The sequence below is a fragment of the Halyomorpha halys genome, unplaced genomic scaffold (genome assembly GCF_000696795.3).
Source record: "Halyomorpha halys isolate HHAL.00 unplaced genomic scaffold, Hhal_1.1 Scaffold624.1, whole genome shotgun sequence".
NCBI lineage: Eukaryota > Metazoa > Arthropoda > Insecta > Hemiptera > Pentatomidae > Halyomorpha > Halyomorpha halys.
The window spans coordinates 189,100-214,802 of NW_027106861.1; the positions used below are offsets into that span (position 1 = coordinate 189,100).

Sequence of the window (25,703 nt, forward strand, 5' to 3'; positions counted from 1 at the left end):
ATATAGCTTTGTAAAAAGCACCATTTCATTAAAATATTGTACAGAATGTATTGAAAGATCAGTAGTCAGTGAATTTATTTTGAGATTTATATCTCAAAAACCGTTCGACGTACAGATGTCTATTAGCACTCAAATTAAAGCTAGTTTAATGGACTTTAAAGTAGTTAATGAAATTGATCTTCGTAGGAGTAGTAGTTTTAATAATATTTTATCAAATAAATTGATTAATAGTTGTTGAGACAAATTTGCATGTGCCAAATTTATATTCATATCATAAAAACTACTTCCCCTGCGAAGAAATGTGTCATAAACTACATTATAGTAAGTTAAATTTCTTTTATTTTGAGTGCTGGGATACATATGTGCGTCCTATAGTTCCTGAGATGCATTTTGTCAAATATCATAAAAATTACTTCTCCCACAAAGATAAACGTTATAAACTATTTTATAGTAAATTTAACTAGCTTGAATTTAAGTGCTGGCAGACATCTGGATGTCAAATGGTTTCTGCCTATAGAACTGCCAATAAAACCTTTCTTATCAGCAGGTAGTATATACACTGCCATGAGTTGGTTAGAAAGTTTACAAGCCTATAAATTACAACGATTGGAAATAGATAAGGATCCTAGGGCGGGATTTGAGTTTCGCGTTCCTACCTCGAATGTACGCACCCAATTAGTTAGGATATTCCCTATCTTTTTCATAAGAAAATATTTACAAATGAACATAAGGATCTGCCTCAAATATCATATATATTAATAAAATGACAAAAATTACTCAAAATCTCAATTGGTTGAACTTATGATACAGATACATTGGAAGTTCTGTTTCTTTCCGATAATACATAGGGCATTAAGGTTTTTTACTGCGAGAATAGCTTCTATTAAAATTATATGTGCATCTTTTGTATAGCATAATTTTTAATTAGGCTAAACTAGATGCTGGGCAGATGAAGAAGCGTCTGACGCCATACCCATTTTAAAACTAATATTTCTCATAAAACCGTCCTACCGTTTATTTACCTCTACCACTAAGGTTCATTGGATAAATTATAATTTATTTTATTTTTTTTGTTTCAAAACAAACTAGGAGATTCAAATTATCTTCTTTTCTAGAAGTACGTTATAAGATAAACGTTATTAACTATTTTAGAGTAAATTTAACTAGCTTTAATTTAAGTGCTGGCAGACATCTGTGTGTCAAATGGTTTCTGGCTATAGAACTGCCAATAAAAGCTTTCTTATCACCAGGTAGTATATACACTGCAATGAGTTGGTTAGAAACTTTACAAAAAACTAAGGTTCATTGGAAAAATTATAATTTATTTTATTTTTTTTGTTTCAAAACAAAACCAGGAGATTCAGATTATCTTTTTTTCTAGAACTACGGCAGCGATTCTTCCATTTAGTGATTATTTCTTTAATATTTTCAAGTTTATTTCCATATTTCTTCTCATATTTATCTTATTTTGTTCAGTCTTCTTTGTTTCAATTTTATAATAGTAAACCATAGTTTGTGATTACAAGAGCCAAAAAAAATGTCCATAATTAAATAAGACTTTGAGAATTTTTTTTTTTACAAGAACTTACAAAAGAAATTTAGAAAGCAAACATTTAACTAATCGATACTTTTATTTACGAGCGAAAATTCAAATAGTTTTCTGAATCTATATATTCTCTAAAATACAATTTCCTTTTTAAATGTCTTCTCTGTAATATAAACAGGACGCCATTATGCAGGTTCAATGCCTCTACAATTTTTAGAATTTTAATTTAATTTTCGCTCCTCCTTAACTCTTGTACATGTAGTCTATCTTTTGAGGGTATTGTAGATTTTCTAACCTCCAAGTCTCCAGCGAGATCAACAATAAAATTTCCAATGAATTGAATACCTTTTTATTGGATTTTTTTTTTGGATTATGAAATTAAATATAATTTTAAGAAAAATTCATATAGAGCACTTTTTCGATCCGGTGCACCCTGCAAGCGTAAATCGCCAAATGGTGCGGAATATTGGAAAATCCTGAAGAACAAAACAGCTTCAGAATTCGTGAATTTATTAGTCGATCTTCAAGACAGCCATTTTAGTTTCCTTGGCTGGCGAATTTATGTGAACTGTAATGTTACATTGAGATGTAATAAACCCTGATTATTGATAATGAAAAAAAAAAATTATATTTAAGTTAAATTATTTTTTTTTTAATATTAAAACAATAAATTTTGTTTATGCCATTCCAGTACAAGAGCAATGTTCTCCAAACAACTAGAAATGAATTTATTTTAGCAAATATTATAAACACTACTACTCCTGCGAAGATAAACGTCATAAACTATTTTATAGCACATTAAACTAGTTTTAATTTTAGTGCTAATATAGATTTCCCACAATGAATTCATCAACTACTAATTTTTCAGTAGATTTTTTATGAAATGTTACCTTTAAAAAAATTATATCTGGGGAGCTTTTAAATGTTAACAGCTTTGTAAGGGCTCATAATTTATTAAACTCACTCTACTTTAAATGATGTTCTATTAGGTTTTCTCGTGTTGTAGATAGTTTTAACGATATGGAGCTACGAATGAAAAAATGTTTTTTAACTTATGAAATAGGAATGAGCTCTGCTCTACCCCTCACACGTGGGGAATATAGCGGGGTCAGAGATCCTCAGGTAGATTGTGTAAATATTGTATATTAAGAGTGTAAATGTGACTAGAGATTCTTTTATTTTTGCATGCACATAGTTTGATTATGTTCATTTTCTTTATCCTTCTGTTTGTATATATTTTAAGAGAGATCTTATTTATTTGTATGTATTTTTTTTTTTCATTTATTTATTTATTTTTCATTCTTATTTTATTTTATTTTAGTAAGAATGTGATCATTCATCACTATTACCTATTGCCCACAACGGTGTGGCAGATCGTAATATCTATCAATAAATAAAGTTCGATTAAAAAAAAAAAAACTTATAAAACAAGTGCCATTTTTTTTTTTTAACAGCTTTAAATAAATACTTATACTTGGCAGACATATTAATTTGGAATTATACGTAATTTTAAATAAAGTAATAAAAAATTGGGGTGAAATAACTGACTTTTATTTGCCTCCTCTTGGGCCCTTGTACTAATCGTTTCAGTAAAAAAAAATTTAATAAAAATTTTTGTAACAATCTTCCAAATAATACGTAACTAAATGTATATGATGTAAATATTAATACAAATAAGTAAAAAGTAAAAGTGGCCGATTTTTAGGTTGGTTATGATATATGGATTATATCATCAATTTTCTACTTAGAAATGAACACGGGGCATGAGCTATACAATACCCACAATACTGATGATAGAAGCAGCCTGGTCCATTTTATAATATGGAAGTTAAGCGACACGCAGAGAGCACTGTTCCCCTAGGTGACATCTTATATAAGTGATGAGAAGCCAAAAGGTACAAGAGATTATTTTGCCTATAAGAGTTATATTGTTATCTACTTACGCCTGATAAAAAGTTATACTTCTTACTTTCACTTACTTATATATGGAATACATAGAAAGGCGTATTGCGACTGTAGAAAACTTTTCAGATTCCAATTTTCGACAAAAATGCACGTTTTTAGGTCCTCTGAGGCAAATGATCAAGTCTCGCAAAATAGTCTGAGTGGCTGCGTGTGAACAGTCTAGTCACAAAACAAAATTTGTGCGGAACTAAAATGAAATATTTAAGACTGTTATAAACCTGGGACGTGACAGCAATTTTTCGTTAAAATCTAACAGTGCCACTATATAGAATCGGTTTTTCAATTTTCTCAAAAATGGCTTAAACGATTTTGATTAACTCCAGTGGATCGATGAATAATTAAATGGCTTTTAATGCGAGATAGGTCTTATTCTCATGTAAAATATTGAAGAATTTTATGAATGAGTAAAGGAGAAAAATTGAGACTCGAACGGGAATATAAGAAAGTGTTTGTACAACAAGGTTTAATCACATTAAATTTTAGTTGTTTTAAAGAGAAAATCATTAATGTTTGTACATCATCTCTTTGTTAGATATTAGTAATTTTTTCGTTTTTTGAAAGTAATTTTTTTGACTCACTATAAGTAAATTTTGTCATTTTGTACACAAAACTTGGAGACGTTTGCAGGATGGTAAGTGAATGTTAGGTGATACCCACAGACCAAAATATGATGTTTTATTATTTCATCATTTGTTTTTTTTAATTTTTGTCTTTGACTCTAAGCACCCATAGCCCATTTTCATATCCAATTATATCATTCTGATGGGAGTATAAATACCAATATAAATAAAAATATTTCTATTATTATACATGAAAAGCATAAAGGGTGAGTTGATTGATAGAATTCCTAAACCAGCTCTGTCTGTTTTCCAATTAAAATAATCTGTTATTTTCTTTAAACGGTAAAGGATTTCTATTAAGCGAGATTTTAATTGGAAAGTGATTTTCTTCAAGGTGAGGACGGGTGCACTTCCTGGCAACTTAAAATTAATGGTTACTCCCCCCACCATTACGAAAATAACAGTTGTGGCAAAGCACTGTGATTACACTTAGTTATTGTAATTTCTTTCCAACTGTGACAGTTGGCACTATGTCGATGAAAATTCATAACTTCCATTATCTACTAGGTCATTTATAAAATATAAAAAACAGGTGCGGTGCGCGCAGCACACAACTGTGCCCTACTCAGGGTTGAAATTAATCCTCCTTCGTTTGAGAACAGACACAATACTCACTGTACTTTCCCATTCTAATTTTCCAAATGAGTTTTTAAGTTGATAGACTGACTAACTCTATTTCCATAAGTTTTCAGAAAAGTATTTCTAATAGTATTTTTTATTGAAAATTTTATTTTGTAAAAGTATGGCAGAAATATAATTGTTTACTAAAATTTAGATATGTCCTTAACCTTTTTAAAGAATCAATTTTGAAAATACAAAAAATGATTTTATAGAGTTCGTTATCTTGCTCATAGATAGGCTAAGAAAAAATAAATAATTAACTATTTAATAACTATAGTGACATGAAAGAATGGATCAGACAGACGAAACGAAAAAATGCACTGTGCATGCACCTGCCTGTTAGTACTCAAAGTCGTTTTAGAATAAACCTTTTATCTCAGCGTTGTTACAATGGTATACTAATACCTCCATAACTAGTCTTTTTGGGACCAATCTTTCGTGTCCTTCCTACCGATTCACTCAGGTTTAAAAAACCGAGTCCGTGTAAATACTCGGATTATGGCTGTTCAGGTTAAGGAAAAGGGCCTAAGGATATTTCTTTCTCCAGAGCTGACTGTCCATTGACCAAACCTCCAGACGCCTATTGGACATCCTGAAAGACCACAGCGCGGTTACTGATTAAGGTACACCTGGTAGGGTCCTCTTATGCCGGTTCGGTATGAGTTGCTACAGTTGACAGACGGGATTCACACACCCGGTGCGAGGGGAAGTAAGAAGCGCCCAAGTACTGACCAAGCTCGACGGTGATTAAGTTTGATTATCTGATGCAAGCGTCTTAATCCACCCTCCATAATTATTGTTAAAGCCACCTCAAATCGACTATGTCTTTTTGTTGGAAGGCTTTAAATGAACAAAAAACAAACTGGCTCGGATTAAACATTTATTTGGTTCAATTTAAACATGGTAAAAAAAAAAAAAAAAAAAACTAACATAAACAAAATATACAAGTAAAAATAAAAAAGGCCTTTCAGATAAAAATAAAATTAAGAATAAAATAATTACACAAAAAAAAAGAAATAAATATATAAAATAAATACTGCTCGACGAAACGTTTGCTCCACTCCGATAGATCCGAGGAAGAGTGCTGCTGAGATATGTCACAGCTCTTGTTGCTAAATAAATCGCTGCAATGGTCCAGAGTTGGTGTAGTGGCTCATTGATGGTCCGAATATCCAACAGTCGTATTGTATTAGGGGAGCCGACAAAATGAACGCAGACAGGGCTGCTAATGACGCTACCAGGGCCACTAATTAGTCGGAACTGCAATTAATGAAGTGGAAACACAGAAAAGGTCTGGTTCCGAACTGTAATGACTCACTAACTCACTAAAAATGTCCAAACAATTAAATTATAAGGGCAGACAGGGCTGCTTAGACGCTACCAGGGCCACTAATTAGCCGGAACTGCAATTAAAGTCGAAACACAGAAAAGGTCTGGTTTCGAACTACAGTGACGACACTCAACAAATGTCCAAACTAATATCAACCAAACGCAGACAGGGCTGCTAATGACGCTACCAGGGCCACTAATTAGTCGGAACTGCCCAAAAAAAAACTAAGATGGTCGGTCCGTTGCTAGGTGACGCTTCTTAGCAACAATGATCACCCCTAGCAACTGTCTCTATTACTCATTATTAAAAACAAATATAATTACACATTTTTCTTTTCAAATAACTAAATTTAAATAAAACAATACAAATAAAAATAAATGTAACTAAATTAAATACTAATAAAACTATATAACTATAACTATAAAACTAAATACGAAAAATACTATTTAGAATTATTTACAAGGTAATTATCTATTATGGCGTTAACAATTATTTAATTTTCTATACGAGCAATGTACAGTAAATGTGACGCTTAATCGTTTTATAATTTAGTATCGATTATAACAGTCATGCAGTATTCGTGTATCATGCCTTTATTTTTATTACTTATACTTTTTATAAGTGCTATTTGTCAATTGATAGCACGGGCAGATCCCAAGAACGATGATTTTAATTTTACTTAAGATACCAAATCGAGGTTGAGATACAGGTGGATTTATCTACGTTCACGGTTCTGGCACCTATCCAACCTCCTTGTTTCTTTCCCTTCACAGATTAAGATATATAGTCTGAATAGGGTAACACATAGTTTAGCCACACATGAATATACTTAATGACCCACAAATAAGAAAGGCCATGGTGTAAATCAAATGGACTCAAGGACAAAGTTTCGGCAAAATATTAAACCCACCACTAAAACCCAACATCATTTAAACTTTAATACAGCCGAATTATTTTACTGTTAAAACATTTACTTATTACTATAATTAGACCGCCCTATCTTTTCCAATAGCATTATGGCTTCCTTATCTTTTTTAATACTGTTGTATTCTTGGTAGAAGTAAAATTTATATTTGTTATTTTCACCTCGATAAACCCTAAAATTCGACAATTTTTATTTCTTAGCTGAAAAAACAAACAATTTTTGTTTATAATTATCACCTTTTTTAGATTGTTTTTTTTTTCTAACATAAAAAAAGCTATAAGGTCAACAAGAATACACCAATCTACACAAAACTTGGAGACGTTTGGAGGGTGATGAATGAATGTTGGCTGATGCGCACAGACCAAAATATGATGTTTTATTATTTCATCATTTTTTTTTCTAATTTCTGTCTTTGACTCTAAGCATCCAAAAGCCCGTTTTCCTCGTGGGCATCTTCTTTTCAGGCGCCTCGGAGGATTGTCAGGAATGGAAGAGGATGCAAGGCTAGAAACTAGGGGGTTTGAGTGGTTAGGGAGTTTATAATGGAAAGAGTGATATCTGGTTCGGGCTAGATCGGTTACGTAGGGAACATTAAAGTCTTTATGTATGATTTTATTTGTGATAAAGTAAGGAGCATTGAGGATTTTACGAAGGATTTTGGATTGTAAGGATTGAATACGAGAGGAATTCTAAGATTTAGTTCAGTACAAATAAAAAATATTTCTACCATTATACGTTAAAAGTATAATGGGTGACTTGATTGATAAAATTCTAAAACCAGCTGAGTCCATTCTCAAATTAGTATAATCCTTTATTTTCTTCAACCGGTAAAGGATTTCTTCCTTGCCATAATTTGATACCGAAAAATACTAAATAAATAAAAAATAATCGTACAAAGTTGAAAATAATATGCAATACAATGTTCTTAATTTTAGCATAGCGTTCCAATAGTCCGTTTTTAAAATTTTAAATTTATTTTATAAATGTCAGAAAATAAGCTATGTATGTCTTTTTTCTAGGCCTAAGCAAATTTCGTTAATCAAGTGAATGACTAAACAATTAGTTAATTATGCTTACATTTTCACATAGCAAATTTTTTATTTAAAAGTATCACTTTTTCCCTTTTTATTAGGTAAATGAATGGGGTTTCACTGTTTGGTCACCAGAAATAAGTGATATTTTAACTACGTTATATAGCTTAACTTTATCTATAGTTATTGGTTTAACTATAACTATAGTTAATTAGTAATAGGTTAACTATTATCTACATTATTTCTACGGTAATATTGCTTTAATATTAACATACCTTCAAAACAATTAAAAAGGAGGGTCATTTTACTAAATATAATGAGGAATAATTTTTGGAAGTATTAACTATTATTTGATAAATTAATTATTATATTCTGAATTTTCTTAAAACATGCATAAAAATACATTTTTTTTTTTCATTTTCAAATTCCACTTTGTGAAAAACAATGTACTTCAAACTACAAGATCATAACATTATCAAGATAAACTTTTTCTAGGATAAACTAATAATATTTTCAACAGAATCCTGAGTAAAACAGTTTAATGGCAATTCAGTTAATTTTTTAACTATATTTTGAGTTAGTTAAACCCTTCTTTTGTGCATACAATATTGAATGATAAATATAATTATAATATAATATAATCAATGAAATGAAAAAAATAATTTTAATCTGGGACTTATGTCCCCTAAGAATAAATACATGGTTCATAAATTAAGATTTTTGTCTGGCAAGCATTTACAAGTTTCCAGTAAGTAAAATGAAATTACATTGGGATATTGGCTTAACTACTGTTTATAATGTTAGTCAATATATGTCTATTTATTTGATTACAATGATGCGGAGGTTTGGTTATACAATAAGTAAAAGGAGATGTTTAACGGAAAGAATGGATGAGGACTTGCTAATAGATATGGGAAGAGAATTCCAGAAGGAGGTTGTGCACGTATGACGAAGGATTTGCTAAAGTAGGCGGTTCTATAGGAGGCCATATATAAATCAATCGGTTGGGATCTGGTGATTAATGAGTGGATGGATGAACGTAGAGTGAAGAGATCAAAGATATATGTAGTGTTTTTGATTTTAAGAACTTGGAATAGGAAAACACCAAGGAGGTAGTGCCTTCAGGAGGTTGGATAGAGCCAGTTCAACTCGGTTTACCAGCGGGAGACTTGAGAGCGCCTTGGGAACTCAAAGATAAATCTTACAAAACAATTCATAAGTCTCTTCAGTCTCAACTCTTGTCCTGCAGATAACCCTCGATAGACCAAGATACTACTTGTAGTTTACCTCAATAATACTACAAGAAATAAATTTATTACATTACTTATTTAAAATAATAAAACAGTAGAGGATTGCTATCACCAATGCACAGTAGTTTGATTTTTAACTCCAATTCTGTGATTTCTTAGTTCCAAGAATATTAAACGGATCAATGTCATAGAAAGAAAATATTTAAAAAATATATAGTTGTTAAATAAATCGAATTAACACATTAGCCATCCCAGACCCTATGAAGATAACTGTGAGGTACATCAGAAAAATGCACCATTCACATTTTCATAATATTGGAAAAGTAAGAAACGAATGGGTGATATGGAAGTGGTAGGTTCCCAAAGACACTTTGGGTATTTATATATAGGAAGCACGGTCCTGATTCCAGTGGATGGTCTCAAGGAGGACTCTGTGACACTAATTAGTAATGGACTGGTTTCTTTGAGGATGGTGCCAAATCCACCTTTCCGATTTTATAAATGTAATGTTTCGGGAACCGATATTGTAAATGTTAAATGTTAGAATAATATAGTACATCCATTTCTCAATTTAAATGGAAAAAAAAATTTAAATAATAATAAAAAAACCTTCGAGTCTGAGAAGGACTAGAGGGAGCCTCTATGGACATTGTACCTTGTAATGACGTCGTGACTAGTATGGAATAGCAACTAACTCATCCTAATGTAGACTGCCTGGCACGTAAGCATGGAAGGGAATGAGGTTACAAATGCTATAGCAAGGAAATGTTAGTTGTCTCGGCTCAGGAACAATGTTAGTTGTCTCTTAGCCAAAATGCAATATATTTAAACAGAATCATAAACATAAATCAGTTTACCATTTAGTCTTGAGAAAAAACTATTTGAGAACGATAACCAATCTGCCTATCCACAATATAAAGAAGAATCCATCTGCTATTAGTGACTAGGGAATAAAGTAACAGCTACACACTTGCTTTCCGCATTTTAAGTCCTTGAAATTTACTGAATGCAAAAAATAGATTAAATCTGAAGGGATTTCAGGAGCAAATCATGAAGAAGTACTCCATAAAAAGGCTGGAATCTCCAGTCCAGTGGTCCCCAAAACAAGATGTTGAAAGTAATACTTTCAAAATAATAAAAAATCAAATATACTTCCAGCATATATATTGCACTGTTTTTTCTTCTGTTCCTACATATTCAACCTCTCCAAGGATGATTGTGCTACATTGTTTTTTAGCCCATGAAGACTGCAGCGAAAAAAAGTTTGGGAACTGTTGCTCTAGATAGCTTCAGGAATAGACAAAAAAGTCTCTATTTCAAGAAACTTCCAACGTCAAAAGAAAATTACAACATTTTACATTTCATTTATATAAAGCAACAAAGGAAATCGCCAAATTGGCAAAAATTTCGACAGATTCATTCCTGTTATCATATTTCTGAACGAAATTTTAACAACTAGGTCTGAGAACAAAAGTGGCCTAATCCATAAAATAAGTTAAACCGCAAATGCATTGCAAACTATTTGGACAAACCATATGATTCCAGCTACCAGAATATTTAAAAATTAGGTTTGTAAAAGCATCTAACACTAATAGGGTGCACTATATGAACCATAAACCGAAAAAAAGAAAAAAAAAAAAACGAGCACTGGTTTGTACCACAGTAAAAGTTTTAAAAAATTATTCTTGAAAAAAATATTAAACAGAACCCTTCCCTCAAAAAAAAATTTGTAAAGTAAGAGAAAATAATCTAGCGCACTACCCCCCCCCCCCACTCGTTGCCACACCCCGTATGGGTGGCCAGGAAGGGGGGATTAAAAAAAAAGTTGCTTATAGTTACTTATAAGGTGACTTTTTTCTTCTTTAAAAATATAACAGAAACATACAAATACTTTAACGTATGCGCAGGCCGTTAACACCATTATCAATTATAAAGTAAACCCATAAAATGTCCTAGTTTGTACTACCTCACGATGGTAGTAACAAATTGCCATTCCTATCATCTTTCTCGTGTACATAACATAACTTAAACGATTAGTCTTTATTTCTATAATCTTATTAGTAGTAAACTTTTTAAAAAAAAAATTGTACATTTAATAATTGTAATTAACTAAACCATTTTATAACGACGGAGTTTAAAAAACTAACTATTTTATACTGATAATATAAATGTTTCGACCGTTCCTCTGGAGAGTAGCCGTATTTAGATCATATCAGTTTTTCCCCTCCGGCCATATCTGAATATGGACATATATTTATTGTATGAAAATAGTTTTTAAAAGTAGTGTCGATATAAAAATAGGGGCAAAAGGCAGAGATGATATTTTGCAGGGACACAGGAGGGGCTGCCGGGCCAAGGTCACAGCTGCCACCTCTCGGTAACACCGGCTCTGCACTGCGTCCGACAATTTCCCTTTCAATTCTCTTATGTGTTTATATGTATATATGCATACACACATACTTATAGATGTATTATATATTTAGCAAGGTGTTAGATGGTAAATCCATCTAAGGGCCGTATAAGCTTATGCTTATGCGTATGTACATTGCCATTTTCGACTTACAGTGATCTATAAGTTAGTGAAGTTCTTCGCTTGTCTTTGTTGTTTAGATGATGTTAGTTTGGTTTTATAAGGAATTAAATTATCTTTGAAGTGGGCTGATATGATGTTCCAAGATATATACCTCTTGGAACATAATTTCCGCTCAGTTTCCTCAGTTAATGTAAAACTTTTTTTTTTATTTTGCTTAATTTTAATCGTTATTCAATTTGGTCATTGAATATTAATACCGTGAGCTTTGTAGTGTTTTCAAATAAATTTGGATATAAGTTAACAAGTGACCAAAAGTGATGTCCTCACAGAGTTGCCACAGACAATCAGGCTGTCGCGACTCGCGACTAGGGTTCTACTGAAAAAATCATATAGTGTTCTAAAGCTAATAGTGCATACCCTCTCCAGACTACTCCCTTACAAAGATACGTCCTGGTATCGATACTAATATTCGCAGAATTATTAAGGCCATCATCGTACTCCCTGTTAATACCTCATCAGTGATGTTATACGCACCCAGGAAGTATCGAGGACTTGGTCCAATCCGCTGTCAATGGGAGGCTCCTCTACATCACTGGTCTATTGCCTAATCAGTATTAATTTTATTAAAGTCATCTAATTATGAATATAATTTCACACATTGCCAAAAGAAACTTTCAAAAATTAATTTATTCAACCTACAAAGATAAAAGTCGTGTTAAATAGAAAAGAAAACATCTTCATGCTTACAGAACTATTTTATACTTTTTTTTTTACCTCCTTTATGGTAAATATATATATAACAATATTAATATATACCTAAGTATATAAAAACGTAACTGGTGCCGTTCCTTTGCCATATGGCATTATAAGGGTTGGGCTGGGTCCTCTGAAGGCGGGGGTTAAAATATTGGCCCAGGAGCCGCTGGCCAGAAGGTACAAAGAACGGGTTCCACTATTTCATACTGCAAGTAAAAAGAACTCATACTTTTTTTATTTAAACATGATTTATGAGAGCTATAAAAAAATTAAACTGAATTGCTTGTTAAAGAATTAATTTTTCATGTGTATGTATATCACAAGAAGTCATTTGGTGTAAAATACAAATAAAAAACTATGTTTTACACAACCTAGTTCCTTACACAGTTCTGACAGTGTGTGCTAGGGTTAATGTGGTGGGGTTGAGAGCCTACAAGGAAGCAGTGGTGCGATGTAAACGGTTGTTGACCCTAAAACATCAGTAGAGCATAACGTTTAGGTTACAATGAATCGTTGGACACGTGAACAAGGCGGCTTCGCGGTTGAAGCACGGATGACGAAAGTTTTTAGGAACAGGTCGTGTTTTTCGTGGTACGACTCCAAGAATGGATAAATTTCAAGGGAGGTTATATGACCAACATAGATTTTTGAAAATTAATAAACATTTTTATTTTACATGAGATGTACTTTTTTACTTGGCAGAACTAAATATTCCGCTCCAAATGTCCTCCCATCTAAAGCATTTCATCCTTCTGAAATATCTGGTATCATTCAAAGATTACCTACCCGCAAAGCTCCTGTATACAACCTAATAATATCCCATATCCTAAAACTTCTCGGAAAGCTATCCTATTCCTCACCTACATATGAAACGCCGTACTCCGTTCCACATATTTTCCTGACCCCTAGAAATTATCAATAGTTAAAATGATACCCAAACCCCAAAAGCTACCAGAATACCCATCATCCTATCCCCCTATCTCTATATTACCGATCATGAGCGAAAATCTCATTTTACAACGCCTATACCCCATGCTAGACTCCAATCATATAATACCCGATCACTGGTTTGAATTCACTACTTGAACATCTCACACCACTATCCAGCAATGTCATCGTGTAGTGGACGTTGTCTCGTCTTCATTGGAGAAGGAATGTACTGCGCGTGAATATTTTTCGATGTAAAACATACTTTTGATTAAGTCTGGCACTCCGGATTGCTTTACAAACTCCGTAAATTCCTACCTCTTACATGGTTTCTCATCATTCGTTCCTTTCTCATTGATAGATTATTCCAAGTAAACTACAATGGTTTCTATTCATCCCTCTATTCTCAGCCCGCTGGTGTTCCTAAGGGTAGTATCCTTAGTCCCATCCTATACACAAGCTGACATCCCAACCAATCCTAAAACTATCCTCACCACGTATGCACACGTGTGTGCTTGTAGTTGATAATGACCCTTTAATTGCAACCCAAACTCTCCAATCCCATATCACAGCCCTCGAAGAATGGTGTCGTAATTTGAGGTTTCAAATAAATTCCAACAAATCCCATCACCTTAGCAAACCAGACATCATTCCTTCCATTATAAACTCCCTAACCACCCAAAACTACTAGTTTCTAACCTTGCATCCTCTTTCATTTCTGACAATCCTCCGAGGCGTCTAAAAAGAAGATGGCCTACTAGCGTAAAAACGCCATTAGAGTGCTACCAATGGGTAGTTCTCTGCACGCTTGTAGTACTTCGTTATAAGAGATCAAATTTACTGAATATATTATAATGTACAGTTGTAAATATATTAATAAAGCCTTTTTTTTAATTATCTATTTTTTCACGTGAAACTAATGAGAGTATTTTTCAGTAAAAATCTCTGGGAAAATTTATACCATGATTTAGGAACTATCATAACGAAATATCATGTAATATACTACACTAGTGTAGAATAAATTGGCAGTCCCTTCAGTAAAAATTTGTTATTAAGGGATCTCTTATAGAACCCACACTATCTCAACTTTTAAATATTAAATTAAATTAAAAAAAATCAGGTCATATTATAATATATATTTACGTTTAGAAAGTTTATCAGAACCTTAGGCGCAGCATTCTCACGTCTGAAGGCGCACTGTATCAACCACGGCTAAGGGGTATTATCTTGTATTTGTGACGGAATAGATTTCAACTTCTAACTCTAGCTAAAATAAAATGGTAACCTGAAGGATCTCTGGTGACCCATGATTTATTTTGAGCAAATAAGGTCGCTGAATCATTACGGACCCAATTTATTGTTAGTTATCGCATTTTATTAATTTTGAATACCTAGTTCTAATTACACCATTTCGGAACTCCTTGCTTTTCTACCAAAACTAAATGTAGGTGTTTGAATAAGTGATTAGCATGGTGGATACATTTATTTTAAAAGGATACACATACGTCTTCTACATAAATTACTATTGCTTCAAAAGAAGATGGCACATTTGATTTACACCACTAATCTATTTTTATTAATTTGACATATCATTTAAAGATAATAAGCAACATTTAGCAAGAGGAAGAAGGCCTCACAATTGGTGAGGGCGATGTGATGATCCACTGCTAACGGAGATGGTTCATTTAATTCATGAGGTGCGTCCGTATTCGAACCTTGCTGCCAATCTGCATGGGGCACCGTGCCGAGGGAGCATGCAAGACTCACCTCTGGGATAGGCTCTCATATTTTTCGTAGTACCTTTAATTATATCCTCATTAATTTGAGTAGGAAGACCAAAAAGGTTTAGTCACAGAGCTTTTGAAGTCAGGAGCACTCTAGCTACTAGATTATAAGCATAATAATTAGCAAAGGTAAAACCAATTTGACAGTCTACAACTATGTAAAATAACTGTACTAAAACAATAGCAACTTTTTAGAAATTTCAGGTCGTTGTCATAAAACTGTGCCGTTGTCATAAAACTTCATATCCTGAAAGCTCACTACAATTTTAACAATTTTTAAATAGTTTGAATTTATTTTGAGTAAACTTTTTGTCAGCAGTTGTTTACCATTACAAGCTGAAGATTCATTAAAAAAAAGACTGGAAATGTCATTATTTTAAAAATAAAATTGTGGTATAAATGAAAAAAAATTTTGTTTTGATTAAAAAAAAATTCATTATGTTTCTGTTTCTTAAACATTTCTACGAGAAATGAAACAAACCAATATATAATTTTATACGTTACAATATTAAAAGTTATATGCTCAATGGCTGAGTTTAAAATACGTGTAATGTCTATCTACATAGTTTCAAATACTTATATTTTATGTTGAAGCATAAACTTGTAATAAAATTTGTATTACATTTATCGAAAATAATAGACAACAATAATTAGTATTGTATGATAGATAAATAGTATTGTATTAAAGGTTATTGGATAGGAATATAAATACAATTTACAAGCATATTCTGTCACATTTGAGTCAGGGTGAAATTGAGTAAAACTTTCGTCGACTCCAAAGTTGAAAGTTTAGCATCACGAAGTATTTAGGGGTAATTTCATGGAATTTAAAAAGAAATTTTTATTAGTTCTAAACAAATACAAATAACTGAAATACAGTTATTAATTTTTTTTTCGTTTTACTTAACCAATATATGAGGCTTTCAGTTGACATAACTCCATAAAATCATGCTTAGTATTTCCAATATTTATTCTATATCAATTTAGCATTGAATAAATAATGTGCCGTTGTCAGTGTTGTTCCTGTAGAATGGAGTGCCCAATAAACTACTTATTATTCTCTAATAGGCCATGGTACTTGGTGACTATACATAAAATGTTTAAAATGGACGATAGCAGTGTAATTGACCCAGGTTAAGGAGTCAAAAATAAACTTCAATGAATAATAGTATGATACACACCAGAGTAAATGAGATACTCCAATAACAACGAAAGCGAGGAGTGAGGAAATATGATGTAAACGAGACGACGGTGAGCCCCATTATTCAAAGATCCGGCCCATAATTCTCAGAGCCAAAGGGCCAAAGCCTGCCCTAACCTGTTGGACTCCTTCAAAGCCAGAATTTTTGTAACATTTTAGTCTGCTAAAATTAACAAGTGGAAAGCGTTTCATTCTAATAATATTCATAACATTGAATCTATTACTTAGCTTAATTGGTCAATATTACTGTTCAAATGTTTTGAGCGTCGTGGCTAAAGTGGAGGATTATAGTGGAGGAAATATCCTGCCACAATATTTCGTAGAGCGTTTATTTCTCCTACTTTTGGTTCTATGCAGAATTTTTTTTTTTTATATTTATTTATTGCTATTTACAACTGTACATTATAATACATTTAGTAAATCTGATCTAAGTTAAATTGGAGAGTTACAGGCGTGTAGAGAAACTACCCATTCGTAGCACTCTAATGACATTTTACATTAGCTGGTCTCGTGGCCATCTTCTTTTCAGGCGCCTCGGAGGATTGTCAGGAATGGAAGAGGATCCAAGATTAGAAACTAAGGGGTTTGAGTGGTTAGAGAGTTTATAATGGAAGGAGTCATATCTGGTTCAGGCTAGATCCGTTACATAGGGTACATTAAGGTCTTTATGTATGATTTTATTTTTGACAAAGTAAGGACCATTGAGGATTTTACGAAGAATTTTGTATTGCAAGGGTTGAATACGAGAGGTATTCGAAGGTTTGGTGGAGCCCCAAAGCTCAACTCCATATGTATTACAGTCATGTAGATCAGTCTTTTGTAATGTGTTGGAAGTTTAGACCGTTTATGTAGTAAGTGCTGTAATAGTCGAAATAGAAGTGCAGTTTCCTGTCTTTTCAGTCTGGTGTGAGGATTCCAGATTAATCGTTTGTCCAAATGTAGCCAGTAGGCTGTAGGGCAGTCAGTAGGTTTACGACACCAATCTTCGAGGGCTGTGATGTGGGATTGGAGATTTTGGGATACAATTAATGGGTTATTATTAACAGCGAGCACACATGTGTCATTGGCATACGTGGTGAGGATAGTGTTAGGATTGGTTGGAATGTCAGCTGTCTATGCAGAATAAACTACAATTTTGGAACCATGCTGAAACCCTATGAAACAGCTCAAATTTTCTATTTAATTTTAATCAGATAAGGCAATATTATTCATCGGTTCAGTTTAAATCGTCTTTACATGCATTAATTTATGTAGCAACCTCGGTTATAACGACTGATCGGCTAAAATGTCTCAACGAACAGTTCGTAGAAAAGATTAATTCGAATAGTTTATAGAATAAATCGGTTTTAATGACGAAATTTCAGGAATCGACAAGAAAGCAAATATCCCTAATTTTTCGAAGAATTAGTGTTTTTCTTTACTTTATAAAGTCTTCTTAAGGTCATGGAGATTCATTTTCGTCCAGTGAATTGTTTGCAGTTTAGTGTTGTTTTCTTCAAGAGACGCATCACGTGTAGTAAAAAAATCTTTCATCGTAAAGGAGAAGTTTCACACTTAATGCTTTCATGAAAATAGTGGAACTAACACCAGCTTGGCTATAGAATCAAACCAGAGTCATTCTACCATATCTTCAATTTGGAATTCCTTAAAAGTTGATAAATTCCTTCGTTCTACCGTAGTAGAAATCGACGAGGTACTGCTAAATTTCTTTAAACTAAAAAAACCCAATATTCTACCCCTCTCTCGTCCCATCCTGCTCGCTAAAGAAAACGATATCAGTACTAAACATAATGCAGAACAAATGTTTAGTTTTGTTGTCTTTAAGAGACGCATCATGTATGATAAAATAATTTTTCATTGTAAAGGAGAGGTTTCACGTTTAATGCTATCATTAAAATAGGGGGATTAGCATCAGCTTACTAAACCAAAAAATACTTATTTTAAACCATAATGAGAGAAAAACACTTTTTAAAAATGTTGTGTTGCCCAACTGTATTGGGTTGCCTCATATGTAACATTAGTAAAGAACAATTTCTCTTGAAACCCATTAATATAGTCACAGCATACAATTTTTTGAATTATATGCTAAAATAATACATGATTTTTATTTTTGTTTATTGTTTTTCCCTCAACATATTTTCATTTTTTCTAGCTTTTTATCATTCATTTCTTATATATTTTCCATTATTTTAATTTTAAAATTTTCCCTCTTACCTGAACTTAACTTTCTTTTTTTTTATACACAAAAAACCAACATGGTCGTCCATAATTATGTTCCATAAAAATTCAAAATATCACTCTAATACATGCATAAAAATAAATAAATGTACTAGGCTAAAATTAATAAATATAAAAGTAATAATTATAAAATGATATCATTAATGAGAAAAAAAGTATTTAATAATATTAAACAGTTAAACAGACATTCCTCCAGTTTCCATAACCATCCCGATAAACATTTATAAAATGGAGTGGATTGAAAAGATCATGTTCATGTTATTAGTTCCGTAAAAAAAGTTTAAAATTTAGCTTTAACTAGAAGAAAGTGTAAATTAATTTATATCAACAAATTTTTAAGTAATTATATTAGAAAATATTTGCAGATTTTTCAAAATGGCCACCGTATATTTTTAAGTTTATAGTCAATAACTGCTAAGTATTAGTATTAAGTATAAGTATTAGCAGTAACTTAAATATCATAATAATCTTCTCTTTTTATTTTTTAATAATTTATTTATTGTTATTTACAACTGTATTGTTACTTACAACAAGTAAATTTGCTGTAGGTGACATAGCGACATGATACAAACATGTGGAGAATCTACCCACTGATAGAACTCCCATAACATTTCTAGAGGAGAAGTTCGCGAGGCCATCTTCTTTTCAGACGCCTAGGAGGATTATTAGGTAATGAAGAAGAAGCCAGGTTATAAATAAGTGGATTTGGGTGGTTGATAAGTTTATCATGGAAGGAATGGTATCTGGTTCTGGCCAAATCGGCAACATACGGAACATTGAGGTCCTGATGGATGACTTGATTTGTGACAAAGTAAGGAGCATTAAGGATTTTACGAAGGATTTTAAGGATTGGATTCGGGAGGAATTTGATGGTTTAGTGGAGTCCCAATCATAATAATCTACATAAAAGTCCGTTTAAAGAGCTTCAATTTTAGCACTAATGGAATTCTGTAGGTTTAATAATTCCCACGATATAGCTTTTCCAAAACCAATATTGTTTCCCCCAACAAAATCATTTTGTGAATTTATTTCGACAAATATCATGAAAACTACTTTTCTTAGAAAAATAATCATTATAAACTACTTTATGGTGCATTTAACAAGCTTCGAATTGAGCCCTAATAGAACTCTCTTGATTTCAATAGTTTCCTTATTACTGTTTTTTATAACACCAATATTTTTTCCATACATCAAGAAATCAACATGTCGTGAATATATTTTGGTGAATATCATAGAACTACCTACTCTTACGAGTGTAATCATTATTCTCGATAAATACGTTATCATTTATTTAACAAACTTTTAATTGAGCCCTAACTCACATCTTTACATCAAATAGTTCTTGATATATTTTACTTTTCTCAAAATACGACTCATTCTCAATGTATGTTGCTCTAAATACCATTGTTGTGTAAAATGTTTTTAAGGTGCGCTGTAGGAATAAAAATAACTAAGATTAATCATAGTTTACCATTAGTATGTAGACATTCATTAATAATCAAGTAGTTTGGAATAAAATATTGTTTTTTGAAAACTGTACCTCTGAAAACATTGGACGGAACATGTTTTATCAAGGCTCAATTAGAAGCTCGTTTAATGTACCATAAAGTAGAATATGATGAATTTACAAGGAAAACTAATGAATACTACGTTTATTGCAACTCCGAGTTATGGTACAAATTTAAAGTTCTAAAAAAAGGCAAATTTTTTTTTTTTTACTTTCCTACCGCTATTGAGTAAGGAAAGTATTTTACTAAATTCAAACTTTGTTTGTACACTTTTCAACGGATCCATGCGTTTCAGAGCTCTCTGTCTCCACAAAAAATTCATTTTCAGGACCTAGGTCTGTCTGTTTGAGCCACTATTACCTCCTCAAAGAGATTCTACCCCCGATGGTTCTATACCGAATTGGAGACCCTGAATGCAGTAGACGAAAACATGCTTTTCTACAGCAAATCTTTGCCAATTTATCTTTAAAAACATTTTGGAACAAATATTTAAACAGCAAATGATTTTCGAATTTGATTTTGCGGCCAAAGTGATGATTAAAGTCCAGTGATTGGACGAGTCAATTTTTTTTTCTGTTCTATATTAAAAATAATTCGCAAAACAGAAGGCCCATATTAAAATACTGATTTTTAGTTCTGTTTATTGATCATAATGATTAATAAATCAATAAGGTAGGAATCAGTACTGCCAAGCATAGTTTTATTGATTTTACATTATCGTTGTTTACTAATATTTTCATAATTGTTTTTTTAATAAAAAATCCTAAGAACTGGCCAAATACAAAAACTGAGACCGCTGAAGGAACCAGCTGAGCAATTCTAAAAAAGAGTGCATCATATCTTTACGAACTTGCACGAAATTAGATAAAAATATAAAATTATATTTTATAAAAATATGTAATTTATGTATGGAAAGTTAATTTATGAATTTTGAATTATTGGTTGGAGAGAAATATGATTCAGCGAAAAAATTACAGGCAAAGTCGATGTAAGTATCTGTTTCTTATTTGCCAGACGGAAAGTATTAAAGTTTAAATATCGTACTGACAAATTAAAGTCAATGAAGTTAAAATAAATTCTGATCTTGGATCGAAGCTCAAGAACTTTCAGAAAGAATGGAAAAAAGTACTGAAATTTCGCCAGATGCTCAAAAGAACATTTTCGTTAAAGTTAAAGCATATCAATGGGATGGATAATAAATCGTATACCGAAAAATTACAACTAGGCAAAACAAAGATTATGTTAAAAATAGGAATGGTCCTATTTGACAGATATGAAAAATTTAGACAATGCATTCAGACTAATGGGGCAATATAACATTGTAGAGAAGGATTTTGGGTCCTCCCAAATTCCGTACCTTGGAAGACATTATATACTAATGAAATAAGAGTAACTCACCAATTGATTTTGATTTGTTGTGCATATATATACAGAGAGAGAGAGAGAGAGATTTCCTGAAAGGTTCCGTTATAATTTTGTGGCTTTAGGGTTTTTTTTAAAGCGGCTGGGGGTTCCAGAAAAATTATATATGTTATATTTTTCTATTTAATGTATTTATTATTTGTATATGTCTACCAATTCCAGGCTGGAATCGACCTATTGAAAAAATCATTTATTCACTTCAACTAAAAAACATAGAGCCTTCTGCAAGGGTATTATGCTCCACCACAGCTGGATGATCTAACCAATCTCCACGATCTCTTTGTCTCTCTTTCCATCTTTCAAAATTTAACCGCTTTAGATCCTCCTCTATATCGTGCAACCATCTGATCCGGAGACGTCCTCTTTTCCCGTTTTCCATACGGCTTCCCATATCTATCTTATTCGTGCTCTTTTCACTAAAGCCACGATGTTGGGTTCCCCTAATAGTTAGTTCCATTAGCTCCTCAGTCATTATTTTTATCCAAATTCCATTCTCCGAGACTCCTCCACATATCCTTATCAATACCTGTCTCTCCCAGGAGTTGAGCATTCGTTCCATGTTTCACACTCACATGGCCATGTTTCACCCCTCTAGCTTTACGATGGTTTTGTAGATCATTACGTTCATTCTTTCAGAGAGAGCTCTAAACATCAATACTTTTTGCAGTAAGAAATAACATCTATTTCCCCCTGCTATCCTGGCTTCTTCTTATTCGATATCCACTTTGTTTTCAACTGTAACCAGACTTCCCAGGAGCTTAAACTGGTTTACAGAACAGAAACTGTGATCTCTGAAATTCACTTCATTATCCTTTCTTGAAATTTGCATGCACACAGTCTTTTCTTCAGTTGCCGTAAGGTCTAATTTAAGTGCTGCTTCTTCGAATTCCTGGAATAGTTCCTTTAAATAATGTTTGGGTTCTTGCGACAATGACTACATCATCTGCGTATGCTAAATGTTGAGATGGCCGATTGTAAATGATTCTTCCTGGATTAGTTCTAATTGAACGAATAGCTATTTCCAGTGCTATATTAAAAGAAGAGGAGCCAGAGGATCACCCTGTCTTAAACCATTCCTGCTGATATCTTTTAGAGAGGTGTCCTGTTTACTCTATTCACTAAAACCAGATGGTGGCAGAGTTTATTCTAGAAAATCAAATTTCCAGATTAAAAATGACTCTACTATTACCTTGGAAACTTTAAATGTAACAATAATTTCACCTAAGAAACGTGTAAGCAAAACTAAAAATTAATTAAGAAAATGATAACTATAAATTTGTCAATGAAATTGAGAATACTGATTTTTTAAAAAATTAAGGTATAATATTTTTCATTTACTCTGAAATAGGAATAATTTTATTATCATTTTGTTCCAATTTTTATCATTTTACTTTTGAATAACTAAAATTGCAAATTGTATTATTGTTTTATATCTCGTATCCTACTGACTATTCACCATGAAATAAAAAAATACTATTATTTATTTTTTGTCAAAAGTCGCTCTAATGTCTTTTTTCAATTATAACTGGTAAAAATGGTTTAACTCATAGTGTCACAGCTGTTAATTTTTTTAATTACTGTAACAGCATTAAGCAATCCTATGATAAAGTTATTCTTCCAATTTTAAATAATTCAAAATATTTTAAAAGATCGACATTATTATGAACATGGATAATCAGCTGGTTTATGTGCACTTCAATATCACTAAATTATTTCTCTAATAAAATAATTAAAAAAGAAAAGTTCCAGCAGATAAAAAATAATTAACCGAGATATTTATTTTATGAAAGTGAACTAGGTATGACATTTGACAGTAAAATATATAATTTAATTCTCCTGAGACAGCAGAGGTTCCTATGAATGTAAAGTTGTTTACAATCGGTTGATTGATCTTTAACAGAAAATAATTAGTCATACCTGTGTGTTTGTTTTCTAATCACAACTGCCCTTGTATGCCTTTTTTATATTTAATAAAAGGCATTATCAAATCTTTATTACTTAAATATCAATAAATCTACTTTTTGTATCAATTAATTCTCGTATTCCTTATATTAAGACGTATATTACATCATCGGCAAAAGTAAGTCAAGTAACAGTTGAATCCAAACTATTCAAGAGCGACAAAAAAGCTTATAAAAAATATAATACTCATAGTATTGTGGTTTTTAAAAAATAGTTTACAATGGTAAAAGATATAAAATCGAATAGAAAATATTAAGAACCATAAGTTATGTATGTAAATGACCGGTTCAAAACTTTTTCACTTTCTAAAAATCATTAATATTTATGATCACATATAGTCTAACTAATTGTAATTGTAATTGTAAAATGTAAATTGTAATGTAATGTAACTTGTAATAGTAATAGTAATTGTAATTTTAAATTTGTAAATTGTAATGTAATGTAACTTGTAATAGTAATAGTAATTGTAATTTTAAATTTGTAAATTGTAATGTAACTTGTAACAGTAACTGTTAATTTTTAAACTTTCTCACTTTGTAATTATATATATCTTTCTCACCTTGTAACATTGTAAATATGTCAATAGTAATGTAAAAACTTTGTAAATTCAGTGTAAATGACAATAGTGGTCGAAACACTTAAATAAATAAAACAAAACAAATGACCGGTTCAATATTTTTTTATTATAGAATTCAAAGTCTTTCTAGAGTTTTATGAATTAAATATACATATAAAAATCTGACGTCGACGCTCTCAGTTTTTAGAGACATTTATTTCTTCTAAATTTATGAAGCGTTTTATGAAGGAACTTAAAGTTTTTGTAGAGGTCAGAGCATTGTCGTGAAAATATATATCAAGATTGATTTTTTTTTTTTTTTTTATTTTATTAGTATCCTACAATCCGATTATTGAGATGAGATGTCTCTAGAATAATGTATTTTTTTAAACTATTAAAATAGTATTGTTGATGGTTTGTTTTTGTGGGGTTACGTGGAATCACAGCTAATGCTACGGTATATTGTTTTTTTATGTCAAATTTATTGGCAATGCTTCCAAACAATATAATTTAAAATTTTAACAGATCGTTTTTGCAATGGCACCTATCTTAAAGAACATTTCATGCACAAAATATTCAATAAGATATATACTAATGTATAAACGATATCTGTCCCAATGCTATACTCCGTATCCAAAAATCCTACATTTAGGATTACCTATATATATTTTTCTGGATTTCGTAAATTCTGATGGGATATGTTCAGCATCAAGTGTTAATTCTTATTTTTTAAAAATTCGGGAATAGTTTTTTTCGGAGTTTGAGTTATCTCAGCTTAACCGACGATACATTTATTGTTTTAAAACAAAATTAATCTTCATATATATTTTCACAACAATGTTCTATCTAACCTCTACAAAAACTTCCTTATGTAACATTTTCAGCAGAAAAAGTATGTCGTCTATAAATTATAAATACATTCCTTTTAAAAAAATAATACTTATTAATTTCAAGGTAATTGAGTAAGGGAGTATGTACCTAACACCGATAGGTAGGTTTGCAATGCAGTCATTTCAAATCATTGCTCTCTTGTACTTCAGAAACTTACTTAATTTTTATTAGACATTGATATTCCAATGTTATTACAACGTAACTTAATTGTCATTGTACTTAATTTTTAATTAATCCAAGTATAATTCTTCAGTAGCAGCCAGTTGTATTAAAGCTCATAATATTTATTTTTAGAGAATTGACTTCCAGGTCTTCACAAAACTGTGAATTATTCATTGACTGAGGGTGTGTTTTTTATATTTTAATTTGTGGATCGTATAAGGAAGTAAAATAGAACAATAACGGCTTAGAGAAGAGAGTATAGTAATGGAGAGTTGATAAGAGAGTGATAAGGACCTGATCCGGAGCTCTTGGCCTTGGACTTCCTGGGGTAGATGACGGCGATGTGACTCTGCCCACAACCCATCACACCCCGACCCCCGCCATGAGGACAGAGCAGACACTCGATGCAACAATACTACCAGTACTACACACTGTATACTGCACACTGTTTACTGCACCTCACTGCTTGGGCTGC

The 25,703-nt window shown here is 31.8% G+C and overlaps 1 long non-coding RNA gene across 1 annotated transcript in view; it reads right to left on the bottom strand.

Moving 5' to 3' along the window:
• LOC136795242 (uncharacterized) overlaps positions 1–25,703 on the bottom strand; it is a 48,680-nt gene extending 22,977 nt beyond the window's left edge. The window contains exon 1 of the long non-coding RNA XR_010842820.1: positions 25,523–25,703. This is a non-coding gene — a long non-coding RNA (uncharacterized lncRNA). The remainder of the gene's footprint in view (positions 1–25,522) is intronic.